This window comes from Entelurus aequoreus, linkage group LG06 (genome assembly GCF_033978785.1).
Source record: "Entelurus aequoreus isolate RoL-2023_Sb linkage group LG06, RoL_Eaeq_v1.1, whole genome shotgun sequence".
NCBI classification, from domain to species: Eukaryota; Metazoa; Chordata; class Actinopteri; order Syngnathiformes; family Syngnathidae; genus Entelurus; species Entelurus aequoreus.
The window spans coordinates 61,970,783-61,997,341 of record NC_084736.1 but is presented as its reverse complement, the minus strand read 5'-3'; the positions used below and the strand labels follow the sequence as shown (position 1 = coordinate 61,997,341).

Here is a 26,559-nt window from a genome sequence, read left to right as displayed (position 1 = left end):
CGGAAATGGCAAATATTTTACCTTTTTTTGGGGGTAAAAATGTTAACCATATACATTTTGAAGTAATCAACAAACACATGTGATGAAGTGGTCAACATATTAGTTGTACATGCCTTTATTCACATATATAAGCAGGAAAACAGGCTCAGTTCTGTAGATGACGTCACACCAAGAGGGGCGGCATACCAAGGGGGCTCTCCAGGGTACAGTTAGTTATTATTTATTTATTATTATTATTATTATATATATATTTTTTAATTATTTAGTTATTAATAGTGAAGTGAAGTGAAGTGAATTATATTTATATAGCGCTTTTTCTCTAGTGACTCAAAGCGCTTTACATAGTGAAACCCAATATCTAAGTTACATTTAAACCAGTGTGGGTGGCACTGGGAGCAGGTGGGTAAAGTGTCTTGCCCAAGGACACAACGGCAGTGACTAGGATGGCGGAAATAATAATAATTGATATTATGGGAAATGACTGCCAGATTCATTTTCAGGAGCAAAAAAGACATAAAGAGAACTTGTCAGTGATGCTATGGTAGTAACAGAACTGCACAATCAATCCAACTTTTGCACCATTTTGTTCATGTAGAATGTCCATGCACCTTTTTTAAATACCAGCTTGAATACAAAATGTCCCCATTGTCTCATTTTCTGTGCCACTTTATTGCTATTCTTCAAATAATGTGGAATTAGAAGAATTTGCAAACTTACTAACCTGGAAAACTGCCTCTGAATCAATAAAGTAAGTACTATGCTCATAAAATATGATCAACCATATAATTTGAATATGATGGCATATATATAATATTTAAAAATAAGATTTTATCTGGTATTAGACATCTTTAAGATGCTCTATCAAGACATGTTCTGCACGGCATCAGAACATGTCTTGACTTCTCCTGTCTTGTCTTTTCCATCACAATAAAGCCAATTAGACGGTTGTTAAAAGTGTTAATAGTCGGACGTTTGCCAGACAGAGAACAAAAAAAAGCGCGGACTAAACCCAACCTCAAATTGTACGAAATGTTGCAAAATGTAAAGCGTCTTTGTGGCAATTAGGAGGTCTAAGTGTTTGAAGATCAGATTAAAAGTCAGCAGGACATGCGTGAATTCAATTGTCAAGTCTGGGGATTGATTTCCATAAGAAGAGAGCACACAAACACAACAGTTGGAAACAAAAACAAAAGGAAACTTCACATTGACGGCATGCTTTTAAAGCCTCTTTTATCAGGGGGGGTCCTAACTTTATCCAGCGAGGTAAAAAAAAATTAAGATTCGAATATGACGACATATAGAATGCTTAAAAATAAGATTAAAGATGACAAACACCTTACACTCTCGGTCAAATAACGCTAAAATATCTGAAAAAAATCTACATCTTAACTTTTTGTCGGAGGCGACAATGCAAATGCGTGTAATATTTAATCAAATATTTTTTTATTAATCACAAATCTCCCCTCTGATTTTGCTGCATCCATCATATTTCATGTCATGATAAAGACAAGCTGGCATCTAAAAGCAGAAATAGGAATCAATCGTAAGTAACCGTTGCACCAAATTGGTGCCATTTTCTTGTAAAAGGTTTTATTTAAAACATTTTATCCACACGCTGTAAGTATATATGTAATGTAGTGACAGGCACATTCATAATAAGGTAATATTCACAGATTTTGCTCATTTTTAAGCATACGGAATCGTGTTCATTTTACAGACGCATCACAAGGTTGGCTTTTTCTTTGAAAAACAACAACAACTACTCATGACAGACTTCATGACAGCCAACAACGACTACTAAATGATGATCCAGAACCCTATATTTTGAGTCTGAATATACAGAGGACTATCTACAAGTTTTAGAAGCTGAGTGATAAGCAGTTTCAGCAAGTAGCACTACTGATAAGTGCGAAACAAGAAATAGAAACTATGAGGATAATAAAACGATCACTTACTGTACAATGTCTGCTCTCACTGGGATGCTGACTGATGTAATGTTTATATCTTCCCGTTCAGATGAACAATCATTACATACCTCACATAGGTAAAATAAAAAAATAAAAAAGTGCAGCAAACAAGCTTTTTTTGTGTCTTTTTCGCCATCTCTGGACCTACATTGAATGTCAATATTGACCAACTTTTTGGTTTATGACAACAACGTTCCACTGTGCAAGTGAGAGGCATGGTTTATAATCTAGAATTAACTTTCACAAACTCAGAGGTAATGCAGCAGTTTATCAGCTGAGTATGTAAATACTGTAGCTGCATAAGATAGCTGTCTGTGATCACTGCGCCGCTAAAAGTAGTTCATCTGTGTTAACGCTTATAATAACAATATCGCTTATACTTAATATTCAGGTCACTAGATGTAAATGGGGTATTGTTGGCGGTTTTTCGATGTTTTTTTAGGGGTCTTTATGGGCGGAATAGATTACTCCCGTTTGCTGCATAGTTAGCAACTCGTCTTGCCGTATTTTACGAATTAGAATGCATTTAAAAATAAATGTATTCTTGTCTTACGTAAGGCTTGTGATTGATAGGCAACATAAAAAAAACACAGTTCCCCTTTAAATAAATTTACAACACTAAATCTGACACAGTGAAATAATGAGACATATTTGAACTACGCAAAATCTCAGGCAACTTTTTTTTAACGCTTTTGTACAAGGTTCCTCCTATACGTAACAGGAGTGAGTTTTTTGGCATAGAATGAGCAAATCCATGAAATATAACCACACTGTTGTAGAATGTTGACACTAAGCACAATACAGTTATTTAAAAATAAATAAATAATGAAGAAAAATAATAAATAATTTAGGTAACAGGACTACGTTTGAATTTTAACTCCAACTTCATGTGACTTTTGGAATTTTTGTAATTGTTTTATTCGGGCAGGGGGTGATGTGTGTACAGAACTGAGTGAAAACATTAAAAAGTGAATTTTAACTGAAAAAAAAGAATGTGGACAAAGTATCTTTGGTATTATGAGTCAGACAAATATATAAAGCAATTAGGACTGTTCAATTAAAAGCATTAAGTCATGCGATTAATAACTCCATAGTATCACACTAATCATAAATAAACATGCACTGTAAAAATGTTCATTGCAAATTCACTGCAAATTGCTGGCTAATAATTGCATTACTTTCACAATCACATTTACAGTAATTTTAATGTGGAATAACAATCAATTGCTATTATTTGCTGTGACATATATCATTATATCATTTTTTTACAATAATTTGTTGTAACGTTACAGTGAATATTGATGACAGCATTTTTCTGTTAAAAAAAATACTGGTGAATGCTGTGAAATCTTAGTCATTTTTAAAGTGTCATTAATATATCCTTTACCTTAAATGTGAATGGTTACCTGAAAGGCGGCCGTGTTGTTATATGGTCAGTGATCAGGTCATTGCATACGTCAGTGCATAGATGAGAGAAGAGAGGCAAATTCCACCTCAAAATACACGGTACTTTCGATAAATCTGTTCCCAAATTTTGGGGAAAATAATTACGTGCATTGAAATAAAACATAAACATTTTTTATTTTTTATTAATTGTGATTAATCAAATATCACAAGTGTGATTAATGTAGTTAAAATATTTTAATGTTTGACAGCACTAATCACATATACCCTTCCTGAATAATTTTAAATTATTATATTTCATAATAAAGTCCAAATTTAGGGAGTGGGTATGGACAGCAAAGGTTTTTCCGGTGTTAAAGTCAGTTTAAATTAATCTGTTAAATTGTCTTTTTTAGTTATGCAATCAGATCAATGTTAAGGACATTTTGCTTGATATTTGACAGTTAATGTTATTTAATGTTGTCAAGTGACTTAAAAAATGAGTGATTAATTATGATCTGTAATTATTTTGTGTAATTATTCTCATTTTCAATCACACCTACCTTTTTTTTAGATAAGACTTCAACATGAGATATTTCAATTTAAATTCATTAATTTACATTACTATTTCGAAAAAACAATAAAAATACACAGATTTGGTGTAATGGCCGAGTAATATTATTTTTTTAATTGCACTTTAAGCACTTCTACATTAAGCAGTCAGACCATAATCATTTTGAGAATTGCACCTAAATAGACTGAATATATTAATCAATGACCATTTGAATAACGTTAGGTTTTATTTTGATTTATTTTAATAAATGTGTCAGAAGTAAGACCCAATAGTTGTGCCTACAGTAGTGCATTTTTCCTCCAAGCAGTTACTGAAGCCTTTTCCAGGACACTTAATTTATAAATATTTATATTTGTTTTTTTATTGAGACAAAGATTATTTATGTATACAATATTTGTTTGCTTACTATGGTATATTATTTATTTATTATTTATTTGTTCACTGTTCTGTTACGGAGAACAAGGAAATTGGATAAAATTGCAATGGTATGAAAAGAGGTAGGATTAAATAAGCTCTGCTTCTTCCTACTCCTTTTCGGACGTGCTGTAATAAAACAACTGGAAATATGTGCTGCATTACATTACATTGTATCGTATGCATGTTCGAAATAAACTGAAACTGAACTGAACTCCACCTTTGCTTTATCAAAATTAATTAATGCTCGCTGACCTTTTTTAGCTCATCACAATTGAATATATAAAACAGCAAAATCTCATGGTTTGATTGGAAAGAAGGCCGAGCAGCCACCCAGCAGGTAGAGGTCCCACCTCCACCTCACTCCTGCAGGGAGGGGATTGGCCGCCTGCTGCTCGCATGCCTTGGACAAATAAATTTGCAGATTTCCAAAATAAAAGCAAGATGATAAGAAACAGATGGTCAGATTAGACCGGTGTCTTGAATATCTTTTGAAGACCTCCTTACTTGTTAATCATAGCCCCCATAGGTGGTCAAGATAAAGTCCTGCTGCTGATCCGCGGGTCGGTTTTACAGCAGTGGGAGTGTTTTCTTTTCATCTGGGAGTGAGGATTTACTCACTTTTCTTTCGTTAAATCACGTCTGCCGTTACTGCGCAGCATTTGCCGTGGCTCCCATGACCGTTACAAGTTGCAGATATTCATCTGTGCATACATCTAACATTAATCAGCTGCAGTCTGAGCCGAGGCGCAGATAAAGTGACTGCAGGGATTGTTTGAAGTGTTCCTGGGGCACACACGCTTCCCTGCGTGTGATTTGGTGGCCTACAAATCATACACCAGGCATTCGCAAAGGTCAAAGGTTGCTCGCTGGGTTCAGGGTCACAGAGCAGTGTCGCTTGAATCAACGTGCACCGTCTCGGTATCGGATGAAAACAATTATTTCATGGGTTTCAACAAGAATCCTTATTGGAGTCGGCTTTCGCACTCGCCTGCTAAGTGCCGACTCTGCTGTGTCAGACGGAGTCACACCGTCGTGCCACGGAGCCAAGGCCCATATGTGCGAGGGCGCTGCTCCTGCTGATCAGCAAAACCTCTTGTTAACCCCTTCTTGTTGTTGTGTCCACACAATGATTTGTACTAACGTGTGTGTGCATTTTCACCGCCATCACACTCACGCGCCGCTTCATAAAACACTACAGAGGCTATTGTCTTAAACTTGAAGCCGTCTACAATCTTCCTGATCTACTAAGATCCAAATACCACGCACTAAACTGCGTGTGCAAACTTAACATTGTGTGTACTATTAGTGGGTGTGTTGTGTGTGGTCTGCTAAGACTGTGTAAACCAGGGATCCCCAAACTACGCCCCGCGGGTTGGATTCGGCCCTACATGGTCCAAAATCTGGCCCGTTAAAAAATTATTATTATTATTTTTTTAATCGGTCCTTTCTAATCCATTTTCTACCACTTGTTACTCTCTGGGTCTCCTAGCCACTCAGGCAAATCATATTGTCTAAAAATGCATTTTCCCATCGATAATGTGACATTGGACATTGCGCTTGCGCCACAGTGTCGGGCGAGCGCGCGGAAAGTGCACGCTATTTCAGTCAATTAGTGCGCGAGGATATATATATATATATATATATATATATATATATATATATATATATATATATATATATATATATATATATATATATATATATATATATATATATATATATATATATATATTCGTTAGAAAGTGCTCAATACCGGGGTAGAGCGGAATATTTGTTAGGTCAGGAAAAAACACAGAGGCTATTTCATCCCTACAAGCCTGCTACACAGGTTTCCCTGCTCTTCAGGGGATTTCCCTCAGGTTTTCCCAGGTTTCCCTGCTCTTCAGGGGATTTCTGGGAAAAAATCCCCTGAAGAGCAGGGTAACCTGCGAAACAGGCTTGTAGGGATAAATATTCGTTAGGTCAGGAAAAAACACGGAGGATATTTCATCATTACAAGCCTGCGACACAGGTTTCCCTGCTCTTCAGGGGATTTTCCTCAGCTTTTCCCAGGTTTCCCTGCTCTTCAGGGGATTTCTGGGGAAAATCCCCTGAAGAGCAGGGTAACCTGCGTAACAGGCTTGTAGGGACGGCGTGGCGAAGTTGGTAGAGTGGCTGTGCCAGCAATCGGAGTGTTGCTGGTTACTGGGGTTCAATTCCCACCTTCTACCTTCCTAGTCACGTCCGTTGTGTCCTTGGGCAAGACACTTCACCCTTTGCCTCTGGTGGCTGCTGGTTAGCGCCTTGCATGGCAGCTCCCTCCATCAGTGTGTGAATGTGTGTGTGAATGGGTAAATGTGGAAATACTGTCAAAGCGCTTTGAGTACCTTGAAGGTAGAAAAGCGCTATACAAGTATAACCCATTTATCATTATTTATTTATATATACGTTAGGTCAGGAAAAAACACGGAGGGTATTTCATCCCTACAAGCCTGTTTTGGGTTATATATTGTATATATACATATATATATGTATATATACAATATAGAGCAGGGAAACCTGGGAAAACCTGAGGAAAATCCCCTGAAGAGCAGGGAAACCTGTGTAGCAGGCTTGTAGGGATGAAATAGCCTCCATGTTTTTTCCTGACCTAACAAATATTCCCCTCTACCCCGGTATTGAGCACTTTCTAACGGATATATATACACTACCGTTCAAAAGTTTGGGGTCACCCAAACAATTTTGTGGAATAGCCTTCATTTCTAAGAACAAGAATAGACTGTCGAGTTTCAGATGAAAGTTCTCTTTTTCTGGCCATTTTGAGCGTTTAATTGACCCCACAAATGTGATGCTCCAGAAACTCAATCTGCTCAAAGGAAGGTCAGTTTTGTAGCTTCTGTAACGAGCTAAACTGTTTTCAGATGTGTGAACATGATTGCACAAGGGTTTTCTAATCATCAATTAGCCTTCTGAGCCAATGAGCAAACACATTGTACCATTAGAACACTGGAGTGATAGTTGCTGGAAATGGGCCTCTATACACCTATGTAGATATTGCACCAAAAACCAGACATTTGCAGCTAGAATAGTCATTTACCACATTAGCAATGTATAGAGTGTATTTCTTTAAAGTTAAGACTAGTTTAAAGTTATCTTCATTGAAAAGTACAGTGCTTTTCCTTCAAAAATAAGGACATTTCAATGTGACCCCAAACTTTTGAACGGTAGTGTATATATATATATATATATATATATATATATATATATATATATATATATATATATATATATATATATATATATATATATATATATATATATATATATATATATATTAGAGATGCGCGGATAGGCAATTATTTCATCCGCAACCGCATCACAAAAGTCGTCATTCACCCGCCATCCACCCGAACTAACATTTTATCAAAACCACAACCGCCCGCCACCCACCCGTTGTTATATATCTAATATAGACGATGCAAGGCAGAAAGGAGACTGATCCAATGCAGCAGAAACATTCAATGCGTGCCAAAAAATACATAGTTAAATGTTGTTACCCACATACGAAAAACGAGCAGCACTCTTTGAAACAGGCAATTATTCATCAGGCACCGCTGCAGCTGTCACGCCAAATCCCCCCCCCCCCCACAAACCCCCCCCCCCCCCCCCCCCAGCGTCCTTTCTTCCTGCTGCTCGATCGCCGTTTTCTGCTGCATATTTCACTACGTCCAGCTTGTAATCTGCAGTATATGATTTCCTTTTCGGTGCCATTTTAGTTCAGTCCTTCTCGGTTTTTATAAGTTACCGCCAACGTTGATGTGATCCATTTTAATAGCTCCGGCAGTAGTGTATAGCATATAGCAGTTAGCATTCCAAAACCCACAATGCATCTCTGCCATGACCCGCCCCCCGCCGAATTCTTATTGGTTGGCGTGTGTGTGACGATGGCTGCCATTTGCCTCGTCGCTGACGCGAATGAGATAAATAATATTATTTGATATTTTACAATAATGTGTTAATAATTTCACACAAAAGTCACTCTGGAGTATACGTCGCACCCATGGCCAAACTATGAAAAAAACTGTGACTTATAGTTAGAAAAATACGGTATGTATTTTTTTTTTCTGAATTGGTTCAACCGCCATCCGCCCGAATCTATTTAAAATCAATTTTTTTCGTCATGCATCTGCCCGACCCGCGGATTATCCGCGGAGTCCGCGGTTGTGTCCGCAAACCGTGCATCTCTAATATATATATATATATATATATATATATATATATATATATATATATATATATATATATATATATATATATATACCGTAATTTCCGGACTATAAGCCGCTACTTTTTCCCCTCGTTCTGGTCCCTGCGGCTTATACAAGGGTGCGGCTTATTTACGGCCTGTTCTTCTCCGACACCGACGAAGAGGATTTCGGTGGTTTTAGTACGCAGGAGGAAGACGATGACACAATGATTAAAGACTGACTTTTCATATACCGGTAGGCTGGTTATTTTGATAACGTACAGGCGAGCACTTTGTATTACTTTGCACCATTGTATTATTTGTACTCTGCACGAATGCTGTTCGCCATGTCAAAGATGTGAAAGTTTGATTGAATGATTGAAATATTTATTGTTAATAAATGGGACGCTTTGCGTTCCCAAACAGTCATCTCTGTCCCGACAATCCCCTCCGTGGTAGCAGGAACCCCTATATACTACGGTAATTACACATCAAAACCCTGCGGCTTATAGTCGGGTGCGGCTTATATATGGAGCAATCTGTATTTTCCCCTAAATTTAGCTGGTGCGGCTTATAGTCAGGTGCGGCTTATAGTCCGGAAATTACGGTATATATATATATATATATATATATATATATATATATATATATATATATATATATATATATATATATATATATATATATATATATATATATATATATATATATATATATATATATATATATAACCCAATGTGGCCCCCGAGTCAAAAAGTTTGGGGACCCCTGGTGTGAAGAATTGATAACTGGTGCAAAAATGGCGCATACCGCCCTATTTAAATGAGGTTTTTGCATGTGTCGCCATGGAGACACAAATTTACTGGACATTTATGACATCATAAGGTCCAGTGGTCCAACCCGTGCTGTTTTGTTGTGTTGTGGAATATGCAGCGCACACACACCCTTTTCTACTGTAGAAGTGCAATCTCGACAACAGAATCAGGTGCGCTCTGAGAGAGGCCGGCGTTATGAAGGTGCGTCTGGAATGATCCAGAAATGCATGCAAGAATGCATGAAAATGCATATTGCAAGAAGGTTTTTCATATAGGCAGACACCAAAATCAATTATTTTGATTTGTTTTGATCAGCCCCCAAGTCATCCATCAGCTACTAAACTATAAAATAATATTGCTGAATAGTCAATATGTGTATTATTTTCATAAAAGACGCAATCCTCTGTGCCCGAGTTTTAACAGATCAGATTAGCGTGTTTAAAATGCACACAAAACTTTAGTCCGTAACTTAACTTAATTGTTCCTTTCTGCTCCCTGAACCATTTGACTCTGCAAAAAGTGAAATTAAATCAAATATATGACAACAAAAATACTTTGTATGTTAGATCAATGCTCAGTGCAGTACTGTAAGTACTTGAACATTACAAGTAGGCTTCTGAAGATAAAATAAACCTGCCAAAAGTTTACTTTACTTTTGACGTATTTATGATACACATGAATATTAACACGATCCAGATTAAATCTCAAGTTTTTCAGGAAACTTGCTACAAATGTAATTTTTAAAGACAATTTTTGATTTTTTTTTTATTGATGTGCACAATATTTGCAGAGAAAAATGTTTAGAACATTCATAACAGTGGAGCAGCCGGCTTAGCAGAAAGAAATATAAACATATTTGTGTGTCCCTGGTTTATCACTGTCTATTGGTTCCAGGACATGACCACAATAAACACATTGCCGCTAAACAGAAATCATTAATTATAAATCTGATATTTTTATAGCTAAAACATAAAAAACTTTTTAAGACCTTTTATTTTCAATATTAGATATGAAATAACACCCTTTGCACTTTTTTAATCCCATATAGCAATGCCGCCTGAAGTTGAGCTAATCAGTGGCCACGATACTGAACCACGCACTCTGATTGGTCTGGTCTCCTCTTGTGGCAGATACTACTGTATTATCGATATTTTTTCAGTTAATTGTGGCCATTTTTATGCCTGCCAATGCTTAATATAGGCCAAAAATATGTTGAATATGCTTTTAAAAAATCCGAAATGTGGTGAGGGACGATTATCGTTTATCAGTCTCATATTATCATTTTAATATCGCATTTCACAGTTTCCCCTTGATGCGTCACATTTATAACATTTATATTGTTTATATAATACACACACACAAACATATATATTATATATATATATATATACTGTATATATATATATATATTATATATATATATATATATATATATATATATATATATATATATATATATATATATATATATATATATATATATATATATATATATATATATATATATAAGAAAGCCATTTCTGCGCAAATGTTACAAAGTATCCTGCTTACATTACGGCATACAGCTCAGACACAAGCCTCAAAACTTTTGGAACAAAGTATTTTGGAGTGATGGCTTTTTTCTGGCGACTCGAACATGCAGCCTTATTGTGCATCTTGAAACAGCAACACCACCATTTTTCAGAGAGTCCTGTATTTCAGCCGAAGTTATTTGTGGATTTTTCTTTGCATCTCGAACAATTTTCCTGGCAGTTGTGGCTGAAATATTTGCTGGTAGACCTGAATCCCTCATTTTCCACTTCTTAATCAGCGTTTGAACACTGCTGATCGGCATTCTCAATTCCTTGGATATATTTTTATACCCTTTTCCTGTTTTATGCAGTTCAATTACCTTTTCTTGCAGATCCTTTGACAATTCTTTTGCCTTCCCCTTGACTCAGAATCCAGAAACGTCTGTACAGCACTGGATGAAAGATGCAATGGTCTGTCAGAAGCCCAGAAACTCACTGACCTTTTATACACACACATTAATTACAAACAAACATGTCACAGGTGAGGATTGGAACCTTGATTAGCCATTCAAACCTGTTTGTGTCTACTTTTGTGCGTGTTATCAGATCAAAGTCACTGGGGTATGTAAACTTTTGATCAGGGTCATTTGGGTACCTTTTTTGTTTTGTAAATTTTGATTTAAAAAGAGTAAACACAGTTGTTTGCCAATAAATAGCTTCACACGACCATTAAGCATGAGTGGAAAAAAGGTTTTTGTATTATCATTCATATTCTCTGAAGAATGGCCAAGAAATCATAAATTCTCCCAGGGTATGTAAACTTATGAGCACGACTGTATTTTTTTTTATGTTGTTTTTGTCATGACTGTTTATGTAAAAAGTGTCTTTCTGCCTTGTTTACTTGCCACATGAAGCCATGCATTGTTTTCCTTACAACCTTTCACCTCTGATCAGTTCAAAGTGTGCACTTTCTCCTCTCTGCCGCAATAACTCTGCAGCTCTCATCCATCCTTGTTGTCGTGCACCCATAGAAGCTCGGTCAGGAGCAAAGGGGGTCACAAGGTGTTTCCCTTCCCCGCACTCGGAGACCCCGACCACCCCCGCGCCCATCCTCTCCCCGATATATGCGCGCCTGTGTGAACGCCACAGGATGTCCTATAATAGGGCAGTTGGTGTTGTGCAGCTGTTTACAGTAGGACAAGAACACTTGCAACAAATAAGAGTACAGATGGACCTACAAGACACATTGGAGGTGGCGCACAGGAGATGCGAGGGTCAAGGGGGTGACCTGGAAGGAAGCGGCGTGGAAAAAGTAGGAAACAATAACACAGGAGAGAATAAAGAAGCGGGAGATGAGTCAAATGAAAGAGGAAGAAAGATGGGGACAAAGGGACAGTGTTGAAGCTGATGACAGGGTCGTGGCTGCTGGGAAGGCTGACTTAATGACAGGGATTAAAGGCTGCTGGGATCTCAAGGCTCTGTCTGCTACACTACCTCCCACCTCTGCGGGAACCTGACTCCATTTGGCCTTAAATCTCATGACAAAACAAAAACCATGTGGCTCAATTAGAGAAAATGTGCCTTCGCTCACATTAACACTTTAATTGACTCTGCATGTGTGTATGAAGATGTGTTATTGTGTAACCTTCTGAGAGCCAACGTCCTCTGCGGGGGACATTTGTGTTTGGCATTACAAGGCAATTTTTTCCCCCCCCGTATTACACAGAACTGGGATCTGAGCCGAGGATGTCGTTGTGGCTTGTGCAGCCCTTTGAGACACCTGTGATTAAAGGCTATATAAATACACTTTGATTGATTGATTGATCGAAGTGGCTAGTAACGTGCGACATTCACTCCATTACATTTATATTTTCATTTTTTATTTATGTATTTATTTGACAGGGACAGTACATTTAAACAATGATACCATATTTTTCGGAGTATAAGTCGCACTGGAGTATAAGTCGCACCTGCCAAAAATGCATAATAAAGAAGAAAAAAACATATATAAGTCGCATTTTTTGGGGACATTCGTTTGATAAAACCCAACACCAAGAATAGACATTTGAAAGGCAATTTAAAATAAAAACAGAATAGTGAACAACAGGCTGAATAAGTGTACGTTATATGACGCAAAAATAACCAACTGAGAACGTGCCTGGTATGTTAACGTAACATATTATGGTAAGAGTCATTCAAATAACTATAACATATAGAACATGCTATACGTTTACCAAACAATCTGTCACTCCTAATCGCTAAATCCCATGAAATCTTATACGTCTAGTCTCTTACGTGAATGAGCTAAATAATATTATTTGATATTTTACGGTAATGTGTTAATAATTTCACACATAAGTCGCTCCTGAGTATAAGTCGCACCATCCGGCCAAACTATGAAAAAAACTGCGACTTATAGTCCGAAAAATACGGTACTCACAGGTAACCGATGTCAAAGTACATAGGACTTCTAGGCACAGGCTAATTTGCAACCCTTGTCCCTGGTCAGGCATTTTATTTTAAAGTTGAGAAAAGTGTAAAACAGATACAAAAGGATTAAAACAAGTACAAAAATAAAAACACATGGAAAATAATTGGCCCCATTTGTCCATATTATCAATCAATCAATCAATGTTTGTTTATATAGCCCTAAATCACAAAAGTCTCAAAGGGCTGCACAAGCCACAACGACATCCTCGGCACAGAGCCCACACAAGGGATGTCGATGTGAATGACTATGAGAAACCTTGGAGGGGACCGCATATGTGGGTAACCCCCCCTCTAAGTACAGTCCCTAGTGGATCCACATAACAGTGAGAGTCCAGTCCATAGTGGGGCCAGCAGGAGACCATCTCGAGCGGAGACAGGTCAGTAGCGCAGAGACGTCCCCAACCGATGCACAGGCGAGCGGTCCACCCCGGGTCCCAACTCTGGACAGCCACCATCTCATCCATGGTCACCGGAACCGGAATAACCCGGCGAGGGGGCAAAGGAGAAAAGAAAACGGCAGATCAACTGGTCTAAAAAAAGGGGGGTCTACTTAAAGGCTAGAGTATACGAATGAGTTTTAAGATGGGACTTAAATGCTTCTACTAAGGTAGCATCTCTAACTTTTATATTACATCCAGTTCTAGTGCTCACACTTCTGATTTTCCTTAAGCCACTTTTTCAGTTTTGTGGAGAAAAGTTCAATGTCCTTTAGTTTAATAAAAAGTTTAATAACCTTTAGTACAAATTGTACTTGTCAGAGTAGTCTTAATGCAACATACTTTTTACTTTTACTTGAGTATTTTTTGTGAATGTAATTCCGGTCGCTACATTTATTTATGTCATTATATTTATTTTACATCAAATAATAACAAGTTAACAAAAATGATCGCATTAAAGGCCTACTGAAACCCACTACTACCGACCACGCAGTCTGATAGTTTATGCATCAATGATGAAATCTTAACATTGCAACACATGCCAATACGGCCGGGTTAACTTATAAAGTGCAATTTTAAATTTCCCGGTAAAATTCCGGCTGAAAACGTTTTGATATGATGACGTTTGCGCGTGACGTCAACAGTTGAAGCGGAAGTATTCGGAGCCCAGGTCACATCAGGAGGTAGACCTGAATCCGATTGGAATCTGATCTTTTCAAATGTGACTTCATTGCAGTCTAATGTCATTTTTATGTCGGCTTTGGGAGAGCTACGTCACTCGAGGAAAGACGCAGTCGCCAGCAGAAGTGGATACTTCATCACAACATCCGGTTTTCGGTGAGCAAAGTCTATTTAAGACGACTGAATTTTCACTTGTCAATAGTGCACAAATAATACGCTATATGTTATATATGAATATTTATTTTGATTCCGAAGAAATAGCGATTGTGGAAAGAACACCATCCCATTCCTAACCCATAGGGTCCAAAATGATGTCAGTCCACCTTTTGCAGCTATTACAGCTTCAACTCTTCTGGGAAGGCCAAAATCTTTGGTATGCTTTAGCATTCAAAGTTCCTTTCACTGGAACTAAGGGGCCAAGCCCAACTCCTGAAAAACAACCCCAAACCATAATTCCACCTCCACCGAATTTCACACTCTGCACAATGCAGTCCGAAATGTAGCGTTCTCCTGGCAACCTCCAAACCCAGACTCGTTTATCAGATTGCCAGATGGAAAAGCGTGATTCATCACTCCAGAGAAGTCGTCTCCACTGCTCTAGAGTCCAGTGGCGACGTGCTTTACACCACTGCATCTGACGCTTTGCATTGGACTTGATGATGTATGGCTTGATGCAGCTGCTCGGCCATGGAAACCCATTCCATGAAGCTCTCTGCGTACTGTATGTGGGCTAATTGGAAGGTCACATGAAGTTTGGAGCTCTGTAGCAACTGACTGTGCAGAAAGTCTTTGCACTTTGCGCTTCAGCATCCACTGACCCCTCTATGTCAGTTTACGTGGCCTACCACTTGGTGGCTGAGTTGCTGTTGTTCCCAAACTCTTCCATTTTCTTATAATAAAGCCGACAGTTTACTTTGGAATATTTAGGAGCGAGGAAATTTCACGACTGGGTTTGTTGCTCAGGTGACATCCTATGACAGTTCCACGCTGGAAATCACTGAGAGCGGTCCATTCTTTCACAAATGTTTGTAGAAACTGTCTCCATGCCTAAGTGCTTGATTTTATACACCTGTGGCCGGGCCAAGTGATTAGGACACCTAATTCTGATCATTTGGATGGGTGGCCAAATACTTTTGGCAATATAGTGTACATTATATTACCGTATTTTTCTGAGTATAAGTCGCTCCGGAGCATAAGTCGCACCGGCCGAAAATGCATAATAAAGAAGGAAAAAACATATATAAGTCGCACTGGAGTATAAGTCGCATTTTTTGGCGAAATTTATTTAATAAAACCCAACACCAAGAATAGACATTTGAAAGGCAATTTAAAATAAATAAAGAATAGTGAACAACAGGCTGAATAAGTGTACGTTATATGAGGCATAAATAACCAACTGAGAACGTGCCTGGTATGTTAACGTAACATATTATGGTAAGAGTCATTCAAATAACTATAACATATAGAACATGCTATACGTTTACCAAACAATCTGTCACTCCTAATCGCTAAATCCCATGAAATCTTATACGTCTAGTCTCTTACGTGAATGAGCTAAATAATATTATTTGATATTTTACGGTAATGTGTTAATAATTTCACACATAAGTCGCTCCTGAGTATAAGTCGCACCCCCAGCCAAACTATGAAAAAAACTGCAACTTATAGTCAGAAAAATACGGTACTTTCATGTACTTTCACGTGAAAAAACACTAATTTTTAAGGCGTTGCGACTTTTATTTTATATTGTAGTACCAGCGACTTCCTCCCAATCACCTTCCTTTATCAAAGTGCGCATGCAAGTGACCTCGAGGCCATATTGGGCGTTTTTACTGGAGTCTGATCAAAATCACATTTTACTTGAAGTCTAAACAGCCAGCTGGAATCACAAATCACATTTTAAAAAAATTAGATTCAGGCCTGCAGTGTAAACAAAGTTCAATGTGCGACCCTCAGTGAAAACAGTTTTGACACCTTAAGTGACGGTACTCTTACATGAGTACAATTTTTGCCTACTCTACCCACTTCTGGTACTAATACGTACCTCTGATAAAAGCAACAGACCAAAACAAAGCGTGCAGATGACCGTTCTCAGGAGGATATTACTTTAATATCTTGTTCAAGATTAAAGTATTGCTACACTGCAAAAACTGAAATCTAAGTAAGATTAAATATCTCAAATAAGGGTGCTATTTGCTTATTTTCTGTCTGATAAGATAATTCTTCTCACTAAGCAGATTTTATGTTAGAGTCTTTTACTTGTTTTAAGTGTTTTGGTCCTAAATGATGTCAGTAAGATATTACAGCTTGTTGCTGAGATTTGATGACCTATATTGAGTAAAACATGCTTGAAACTAGAATATCAACTGTTGCAAAGCTGTGTCATCAACACTCACAAGTATAAAACTAGTTTTTTAAAGTAATAATTTCTTACTTCAAGCATGAAAAAAAAAAAAAAATCATGATTTTGACACAATTGTGTTCTCATAATTAAAACAGATGACATCCAAATGGACTTTGCTGTTTTATTTTCAATGAAACAATAGAACATACATACTCATATAGTAGTACAGTTGGCACAGTACAGTAAACTGACAGTTGATATTTAAACATTTAACATGTGACATTTCAAACAATTTTGAACAGAATTAGTTCATGCACATTCAGATAAATTCCTCAAAATTACAATTAAAATTTTTTTGGCCGGGCTGTATATATGCGCACTAATTGACTTGGCGCGTTGATGTCATTTTATCGATGGAAAAATGCATTTTTAGACCGTATGATTTGCCTGAACGGATAGGAGACCCCGAGAGTAACAAGCGGTTGCCTTGTTGCCTTTCCATTAAGAACAATAAACTAGTTTTTAGTATAACTTTGCTGGTTCCAAGAAATGTAATGCCGAGCGCATATCATTATGTCAAGATAATGGCACTAGCATTTACTTGATTTAAGAATATTTTTCAACATATTGAGCAAAAAGGTCTATTTTTTTCTACCAAGAAAAGTGCACTTGTTATTAGTGAGAATATACTTATTTTAAGGTATTTTTTGGTTCATTGAGGTTAGCTAATTAGGGACCGAGTCCTTTTGGGACAGAGGACCCTATAGTATTTTTAGCGTTTTATTATTAAACTGCCGCTTCTTTGAGCTATAATTTGACCCCCTTAACATGCTTCAAAACTAACCAAATTAGACACACACATCAGGACTGGCAAAAATTACGATCTAATCAAAAAAACCAAGCCCCAAAACTCAAAATTGCGCTCTAGCGCCCCCTAGGAAGAAAACACAGACAAAACCGCCTCTAACTCCCAGTAGGAATGTCATAGAGACATGAAACAAAAACCTCTATGTAGGTCTCACTTAGACCTATATTTCATACACTGACAACCCCCAGCAAAAATCAACAGAAAGTTTGCAATTCCCCCTTCAAAACAAAAGTTGAGTAAAAACAGTCACCTTTTTTCAAACATTATCTCCTCTGAGCGCGTTTGTCGTGTTTGTTATTAAGAACAATAAATTAGTTTTTAGTATAAGTTTGCTGGTTCCAAGAAATGTAATGCCGAGCGCATATCATTATGTCAAGATAATGGCACTAGCATTTACCTCTTTTAAGAATATATTTCAACGTATTGAGCAAAAAGGTCTCTTTTTTTTTTCTACCAAGAAAAGTGCACTTGTTATTAGTGAGAATATACTTATTTTAAGGTATTTTTTGGTTCATTGAGGTTAGCTAATTAGGGACCGAGTCCCTTTGGGACAGAGGACCCTATTGTATTTCTAGCGTTTTATTATTAAACTGCCGCTTCTTTGAGCTATAATTTGACCCCCTTAACATGCTTCAAAACTAACCAAATTGAACACACACATCAGGACTGGCAAAAATTACGATCTAATCAAAAAAACCAAGCCCCAAAACTCAAAATTGCGCTCTAGCGCCCTCTAGGAAGAAAACACAGACAAAACTGCCTCTAACTCCCAGTAGGAATGTCATAGAGACATGAAACAAAAACCTCTATGTAGGTCTCACTTAGACCTATATTTCATACACTGACAACCCCCAGCAAAAATCAACAGGAAGTTTGCAATTCCCCCTTCAAAACAAAAGTTGAGTAAAAACAGTCACCTTTTTTCAAACATTATCTCCTCTGAGCGCGTTTGTCCTGTTTGTTATTAAGAACAATAAATTAGTTTTTAGTATAACTTTGCTGGTTCCAAGAAATGTAATGCCGAGCGCATATCATTATGTCAAGATAATGGCACTAGCATTTACTTGATTTAAGAATATTTTTCAACATATTGAGCAAAAAGGTCTCATTTTTTTTTCTAACAAGAAAAGTGCACTTGTTATTAGTGAGAATATACTTATTTTAAGGTATTTTTTGGTTCATTGAGGTTAGCTAATTAGGGACAGAGTCCCTTTGGGACAGAGGACCCTATTGTATTTCTAGCATTTTATTATTATACTGCCGCCTCTTTGAGCTGTAATTTGACCCCCTTAACATGCTTCAAAACTCACCAAATTGGACACACACATCAGGACTGACAAAAATTACGATCTAATAAAAAAAACCAAGCCCCAAAACTCAAAATTGCGCTCTAGCGCCCCCTAGGAAGAAAACACAGACAAAACTGCCTCTAACTCCCAGTAGGAATGTCATAGAGACATGAAACAAAAACCTCTATGTAGGTCTCACTTAGACCTATATTTCACACACTGACAACCCCCAGCAAAAATCAACAGGAAGTTTGCAATTCCCCCTTCAAAACAAAAGTTGAGTAAAAACAGTCACCTTTTTTCAAACATTATCTCCTCTGAGCGCGTTTGTCGTGTCGGCTTCAAATTAGCACAGGAGAGGGATTGAACCCTTCTGATTAAAAGTTGATGAAATAGTTTTAATTACTGCTCCGGTTTGGATTTTATGAGCCCTCAAAGCCGGTCCCGCCCATCGCTGCTTGCAGCTTTAATTTGACTAGTTTTGGAAAGTCTCGACAAGCCAAATTTTCTTGTTCTATTGGCAGATCATTTTGCTTAGTTCAAACAAAATACCCCTAATTTTGGTATTTTATTTTCTTGTTTTTGAACACTGACTTTTTGCAGTGTACTATTCAAATTTGCTGAGCTTTGTACAAACGGTTGTGTATTCCGCATGGACAGGAAGCATCTGGATTAGACTTAGATTTAGACTTAGACAAACTTTAATGATACACAAGGGAAACTGTTCCATTTGATCAATTATGATCAATAAAATCCCCGTACCCCCCGATTCTTTGCTTTAAAAATGTTTTTAATGCGCCTTAACACCCCAAGCTTGTCCCTGTTAGAAAAAGTGAAGGTAAACCCCTGAATATGTCGGCCAAGTAAGCACCAGGTGCTGCTCAGATTTCCCTACTACCCCCCTTCTCAAAAAAAAAAAAAAAAAAAAGGTCTCCCAAGATGTAACCGCAGCCTTGGTCTGTGAATGCGATGAATTCCTTCAGAGCTGCCGCTGAGCTGACTGGCACTGAGAAAGCGCAGAGGCCGACACCTGAACAGAACACGCAGCCTCGCCGCAAATATGAATTTAAGCAAAGTGTTTTCCCTCAAAAATGACGATTCTGAAGGATTTTCACAGCTGCTTTCTTGCAGCACACCAATAATTTATAGCGTTTTAACTGCCAGAGCTCTGCCAGGGAAAATACTTTTTAAAAAACCAAGTCCCGCAACAAGCTGGAAATACTGCAGACTATTTATAAAAAAGTGGAGTCCAAGTTACACTCAGGGGATGTGATGACAGATAAGGACTAAGTGCACTTATATTTTTATGAACCAATCAGAGGTTAGGTCTGAATCTCATATCTTCCTGAGAACAATTCTCCTCCTTAGAGAAAATCATTGACAGCCATTGCCTTATATAGGGATGGTATCGTTTACATTGGAACCAAAACGATACTTGAAGATAGCGCTGGTGCTTGGATGGTGACTGAACCTAAATGTAAAAAAGTTAAAGTACCAATGATTGTCACACACAGACTAGGTGTGGCGAAATTATTCTCTGCATTTGACCCATCACCCTTGATCACCCCCTGGGAGGTGAGGGGAGAAGTGAGCAGCAGCGGTGGCAGCGCCCGGGAATCATTTTTGGTGATTTAACTCCAAATTCCAACCCTTGATGCTGAGTGCCAAGCAGGGAGGTAATGGGTGCCATTTTTCATAGTCTTTGGTAGAGATGTCCGATAATGGCTTTTTTGCCGATATCCGATATTGTCCAACTCTTAATTACCGATACCAGTATCAACCGATACCGATATATACAGTCGTAGAATTAACACATTATTATGCCTAATTTTGTTGTGATGCCCCGCTGGATGCATTAAACAATGTAACAAAGTTTTCCAACTCAAGTTATGGAAAAAAAGTGCCAACATGGCACTGCCATATTTATTATTAAAGTCACAAAGTGCATTATTTTTTTTAACATGTCTCAAAACAGCAGCTTGGAATTTGGGACATGCTCTCCCTGAAGTTGAGGTGGGCGGGGTTGGGGGGCAGGATTGAGGTGGAGGGGTAGGTGTATATTGTAGCGTCCCGGAAGAGTTAGTGCTGCAAGGGGTTCTGGGTATTTGTTCTGTTGTGTTTATGTTGTGTTACGGTGCGGATGTTCTCCCGAAATGCGTTTGTCATTCTTGTTTGGCATGGGTTCACAGTGTGGTGCACATTTGTAACAGTGTTAAAGTTGTTTATACGGCTACCCTCAGTGTGACCTGTATGGCTGTTGACCAAGTATGCGTTGCATTCACTTGTGTGTGTGAAAAGCCGTAGATATTATGTGACTGGGCCGGCACGCAAAGGCAGTGCCTTTAAGGTTTATTGGCGCTCTGTACTTCTCCCTAAGTCCGTGTACACAGCAGCGTTTTAAAAAGTCATAAATTTTACTTTTTAAAACCGATACCGATAATTTTGAAACCGATACCGATAATTTCCGATATTACATTTTAAAGCATTTATCGGCCGATAAAATCGGCAGTCCGATATCATCAGATATCTTTGGTATGACTCGGCCGGGGTTTATATATATATATATATATATATATATATATATATATATATATATATATATATATATGTATGTATGTATGTATGTATGTATGTATGTATGTATGTATGTATGTATGTATGTATGTATATATACTGTATATATATATATATATATATATATATATATATATATATATATATATATATATATATATATATATATATATATATATATATACATATGTATGTATGTATATATACTGTATATATATATATATATATATATATATATATATATATATATATATATATATATATATATATATATATATATATATATATATATATATACATATGTATATATAAATATATATATGTATACCGGTATATATATATGGCATAACAGGGCTATTTTTATATATATAGTGTCTATATATATATATATATATATATATATTAATATATATATATATATATATATATGGCATAACAGGGCTATTTTTATATATATAGTGTATTCAAAGTGTGCATTATTTTACTAGAACAGGTACTTTTGTCAAGACGAAAACCAGGTTTACATTGATTCTGATGAGGAACTCTACTTTACTATACAAACTTTTCGGTTTACAACAATGTTGAAGAACCAATGAAGTTCGTAAATCGAGGTTCCACTGTATTGAATTGTTAAATGAGTGGATGATGTGGGATTCCAGTCTACTGGGAGGCCAACAAATAGTAATGGGGAATCTTCCTGTACGTATATGTAAATGTATTTTAAAAAAGGCCTCAAAAGTGTTTATACGCACTTTTCCAGGAAAAAGTTTGAGATCGGAGGGAAGTCAGCATGAAAGCGGCATGGATTTTCTAAATAAATGATAAAAATTGGATGAGTGGACAAACATTTTGATGGCAACGTCTGGTGGAAAGTCACAGCAATGTTTATTTTGTCACTGCCGGAAGCTCAAAGCGTCTCACGGTGGTGACGCCGCGTCAAAGGCTGCACTGGTTCCCATCTGTCAGCTCTTTGACAGACAGCAACAAACTGTAAATCAGTCACCTCTGAGACTAGACTGGCCCTCTCACACGCCAGCAAAAAAAAAAAAAAAAGTGTGTGTGCGTGTTTGTGTTGTGTCGTCTTCCTTCCTTCATCTACGGATGCCGCCACATGTTTGGGATAATAGGAAAGTTTAGTCATGGTGTTATAGCATGCGTCTTACTGTAAGAGCTGAGTCGCCTTGACACTCTGCCCCAAAGGGATGCGAAGGAGGCGGGGTCCGCTCTATTGTAAGGCTTGTCGGCAGACAGAGGCCGTGGCCCCCCCGGCACCTGACAACTGCTTCAGGGAGTAAACAATAAAATCAACTTTTACACGTGTTGACAGCTTTGATGTGCAATCACAGTGTGTGTGATGTGGGACGGCAATGTTTTGGGGGGCAGCGTGGAAGTGAAAACATCCTGACTCCCTCTAATTGTTTCGGCATCTGTTTTGCTCTTGCTTTCACCCAGACCAGGGGGTTCGGCATCCCAACATGTTGAAAGAGCCATATTGGACCAAAAATACAAAAAACAAATATGTCTGGAGCCGAAAAAGTTAAAAGCCTTAAATAAGTGTTGTAAGTGTACCAGAAGGTGAGATAACTCCTGGAAATTACTGGATTAAAACTGCCAAAGGTATAGATGTGTGGGTCCAAGTTAAAGGAAAGGACAGGCTGCCTTCTTCTAATAGATTCATTACAATCTTTGCAAGCTGGGTAACATTTGCTGTGGTCTGGAACATCATAGTAACGTTTGCTGTGGTCTGGAACAACACGGTACATAATCAGAAATGCAGCCAATATTACATACAGTTACTTGCTGAATATCCCCCAGGGATCAATAAAGTACTTTCTATTCTATTCTATTCTATTCTATACAGACAATGTGTCATGAGACATGAATTATTGACATTATTACACAAGGCGACTCGGTAAAGACGCTGGGTATTATCTTCGACCCAACTCTCTCGTTTGAGTCACACATTAAGAGTGTTACTAAAGCGGCCTTCTTTCATCTCCGTAATATCGCTAACATTCGTTCCATCTTGTCCACTAGTGACGCTGAGATCATTATTCATGCGTTCGTTACGTCTCGTCTCGTTTACTGTAACGTATAACTTTCGGGTCTCCCTATGTCTAGCATTAAAAGATTACAGTTGGTACAAAATGCGGCTGCTAGACTTTTGACAAGAACAAGAAAGTTTGATCATATTACGCCTATACTGGCTCACCTGCACTGGCTTCCTGTGCACTTAAAATGTGACTTTAAGGTTTTACTACTTACGTATAAAATACTACACGGTCTAGCTCCATCCTATCTTGCTGACTGTATTGTACCATATGTCCCGGCAAGAAATCTGCGTTCAAAGAACTCCGGCTTATTAGTGATTCCCAGAGCCCCAAAAAAGTCTGCGGGCTACAGACCGTTTTCTATTCGGGCTCCAATACTATGGAATGCCCTCCCGGTAACAGTTAGAGATGCTACCTCAGTAGAAGCATTTAAGTCCCATCTTAAAACTCATTTGTATACTCTAGCCTTTAAATAGACCCCCTTTTTAGACCAGTTGATCTGCCGTTTCTTTTCTTTTCTCCTCTGCACCCCCCTCTCCCTTGTGGAGGGGGAGACACACAGGTCCGGTGGCCATGGATGAAGTGCTGGCTGTCCAGAGTCGGGACCCGGTGTGGACCGCTCGTCTGTGCATCGGTTGGGGACATCTCTGCTCTGCTGACCCGTCTCCGCTCGGGATGGTCTCCTGCTGGCCCCACTATGGACTGGACTCTCACTATTATGTTAGATCCACTATGGACTGGACTATCACTATTATGTTAGATCCACTATGGACTGGACTCTCACTATTATGTTGGATCCACTATGGACTGGACTTTCGCTGATATGTTGGATCCACTATGGCAGTGGTTCTTAACCTTGTTGGAGGTACCGAACCCCACCAGTTTCATATGCGCATTCACCGAACCCTTCTTTAGTGAAATAAAATGTTTTTTGTTTTTTTTAATTCAAGACAAAGTTATATGTTTTTGGTGACACTTTAGTATGGAGAACATATTCTAAGTAACAAAGACTTAATTCAGAGTTATTTGGTTAGGGTTAGGGTTAGAGGGTTAGGGCCAGGGGTACAAGGTTAGGGTTATAATGAGGCCATGCCGAATAAGGCATTTATAAGTACCATATTTTTCGGACTATAAGTCGCAGTTTTTTTCATAGTTTGGGGGGTGCGATTTATACTCAGGAGCGACTTATGTGTGAAATTATTAACACATTACCATAAAATATCAAATAATATTATTTAGCTCATTCACGTAAGAGACTAGACGTATAAGATTTCATGGGATTTAGCGATTAGGAGTGACAGATTGTTTGGTAAACGTATAGCATGTTCTATATGTTATAGTTATTTGAATGACTCTTACCATAATATGTTACGTTAACATACCAGGCACGTTCTCAGTTGGTTATTTATGCGTCATATAACGTACACTTATTCAGCCTGTTGTTCACTATTCTTTATTTATTTTAAATTGCCTTTCAAATGTCTATTCTTGCTGTTGGGTTTTATCAAATAAATTTCCCCCAAGAATGCGACTTATACTCCAGTGCGACTTATATATGTTTTTTTCCTTCTTTATTATGCTTTTTCGGCCGGTGCGACTTATACTCCGGAGCGACTTATAGTCCGAAAAATACGGTACTTAATAATGACTAGTTAAGAGCCAATATGTTACTAATTTGCATGTTAATAAGCAACTAATTAATGGTGAATATGTTCCCCATACTAAAGTGGGACCCATTAACTCCCTGCTTGGCACTCATCATCAAGGGTTGGAATTGGGGGGTTAAATCACCAAAATGATTCCCAGGCACGGCCACCGCTGCTGCTCACTGCTCCCCTCACCTCCCAGGGGGTGAGGGTGATGGGTCAAATGCAGACGATAATCTCACCACACCAAGTGTGTGTGTGTGACAATCATTGGTACTTCAACTTTTAACTTCAACTTTAAATACACAGAGGACATAAGTAAAGGAAATTAAATTCAACTCAAATATACCTACAAACGAGCCATAATGTTGCAATATGTGCACACAGCTAGCCTAAATAGGACTTTAGCATGGATTATTAGCAATAACATCAACAAAGCTCACCTTTGTGCATTCACGCACAGCATAAAACGTTTGGTGGACAAAATGAGACAAAGAAGAAGTGGCCTAAAATACGTCTTTCTGTGGCAGCGACGGAGAAAGTTGTATGTGTGAACAAATTATGGTTAGTTCAAGGACCGAGAAATTAGTCGGACAAAACGGTGCTGGCCAAATACTGTCATCAATGAAGCATAAACACAGACATATTAAAAAGTGGGCTTTCTAACAATCAGGAAGGTTTGTGTCACGGCCCGAGCGCACACCAGTGCGCATTCATGTGTGCGCGTGTCAGTCCAGCTGCAGCAAGCAGCTGCAGTCACCTGTCACTGATCAAAGGACCTGCCCTTATAAGCTTGCACAACCTGCTATCCCGCGCCAGAACGTAGCTACCTGTCCTGTACAGTAAGCCGTATATCATACTTTATGCAAACCTGCTCTGACTGTGTTTTCTTCCCTCGTCGTGTTTATAGTCCCGTGTCCTCCTTGTCGTTCCAACAGCAGACCTCCGTTCCCGCGTGACGAGCTGTGTGCCTCGCCTCCTCTTGTTCCCTCTGCTTCCCTCACTGCCTCTTGGATCTCGACCTCCCGCCCGGACACGGACCTTCGACGCCTCGCTATAGCCCCCGACTTCCTGCCTGCTCACGGACCTCCGAGCTTGTCTTGTCCCCCCTTGGACTTCGGCACCGCTCACTCAACAATAATAATAATAATAATAATAGATTTTATTTGTAAAAATAAAAGCACTTTACATTGAGCAAACAACCTCAAAGTGCCACAGTGTTAAAAAAAAGAAAAAGAAAATAGTAATAATATTAATAATAATAAAAGATAATAAAAATAATTAAAA

General features: G+C 38.1%; 1 protein-coding gene across 1 annotated transcript in view; it reads left to right on the top strand.

The window, feature by feature from the left end:
* LOC133652415 (histone-lysine N-methyltransferase SETD1B-A-like) overlaps window positions 1-26,318 on the top strand; it is an 89,339-nt gene extending 63,021 nt beyond the window's left edge. The window contains exon 23 of the mRNA XM_062051149.1: window positions 26,211-26,318. The gene's annotated coding sequence lies outside the window, so the exon portion shown is untranslated. The remainder of the gene's footprint in view (window positions 1-26,210) is intronic.
* Window positions 26,319-26,559: the final 241 nt, after the last annotated feature.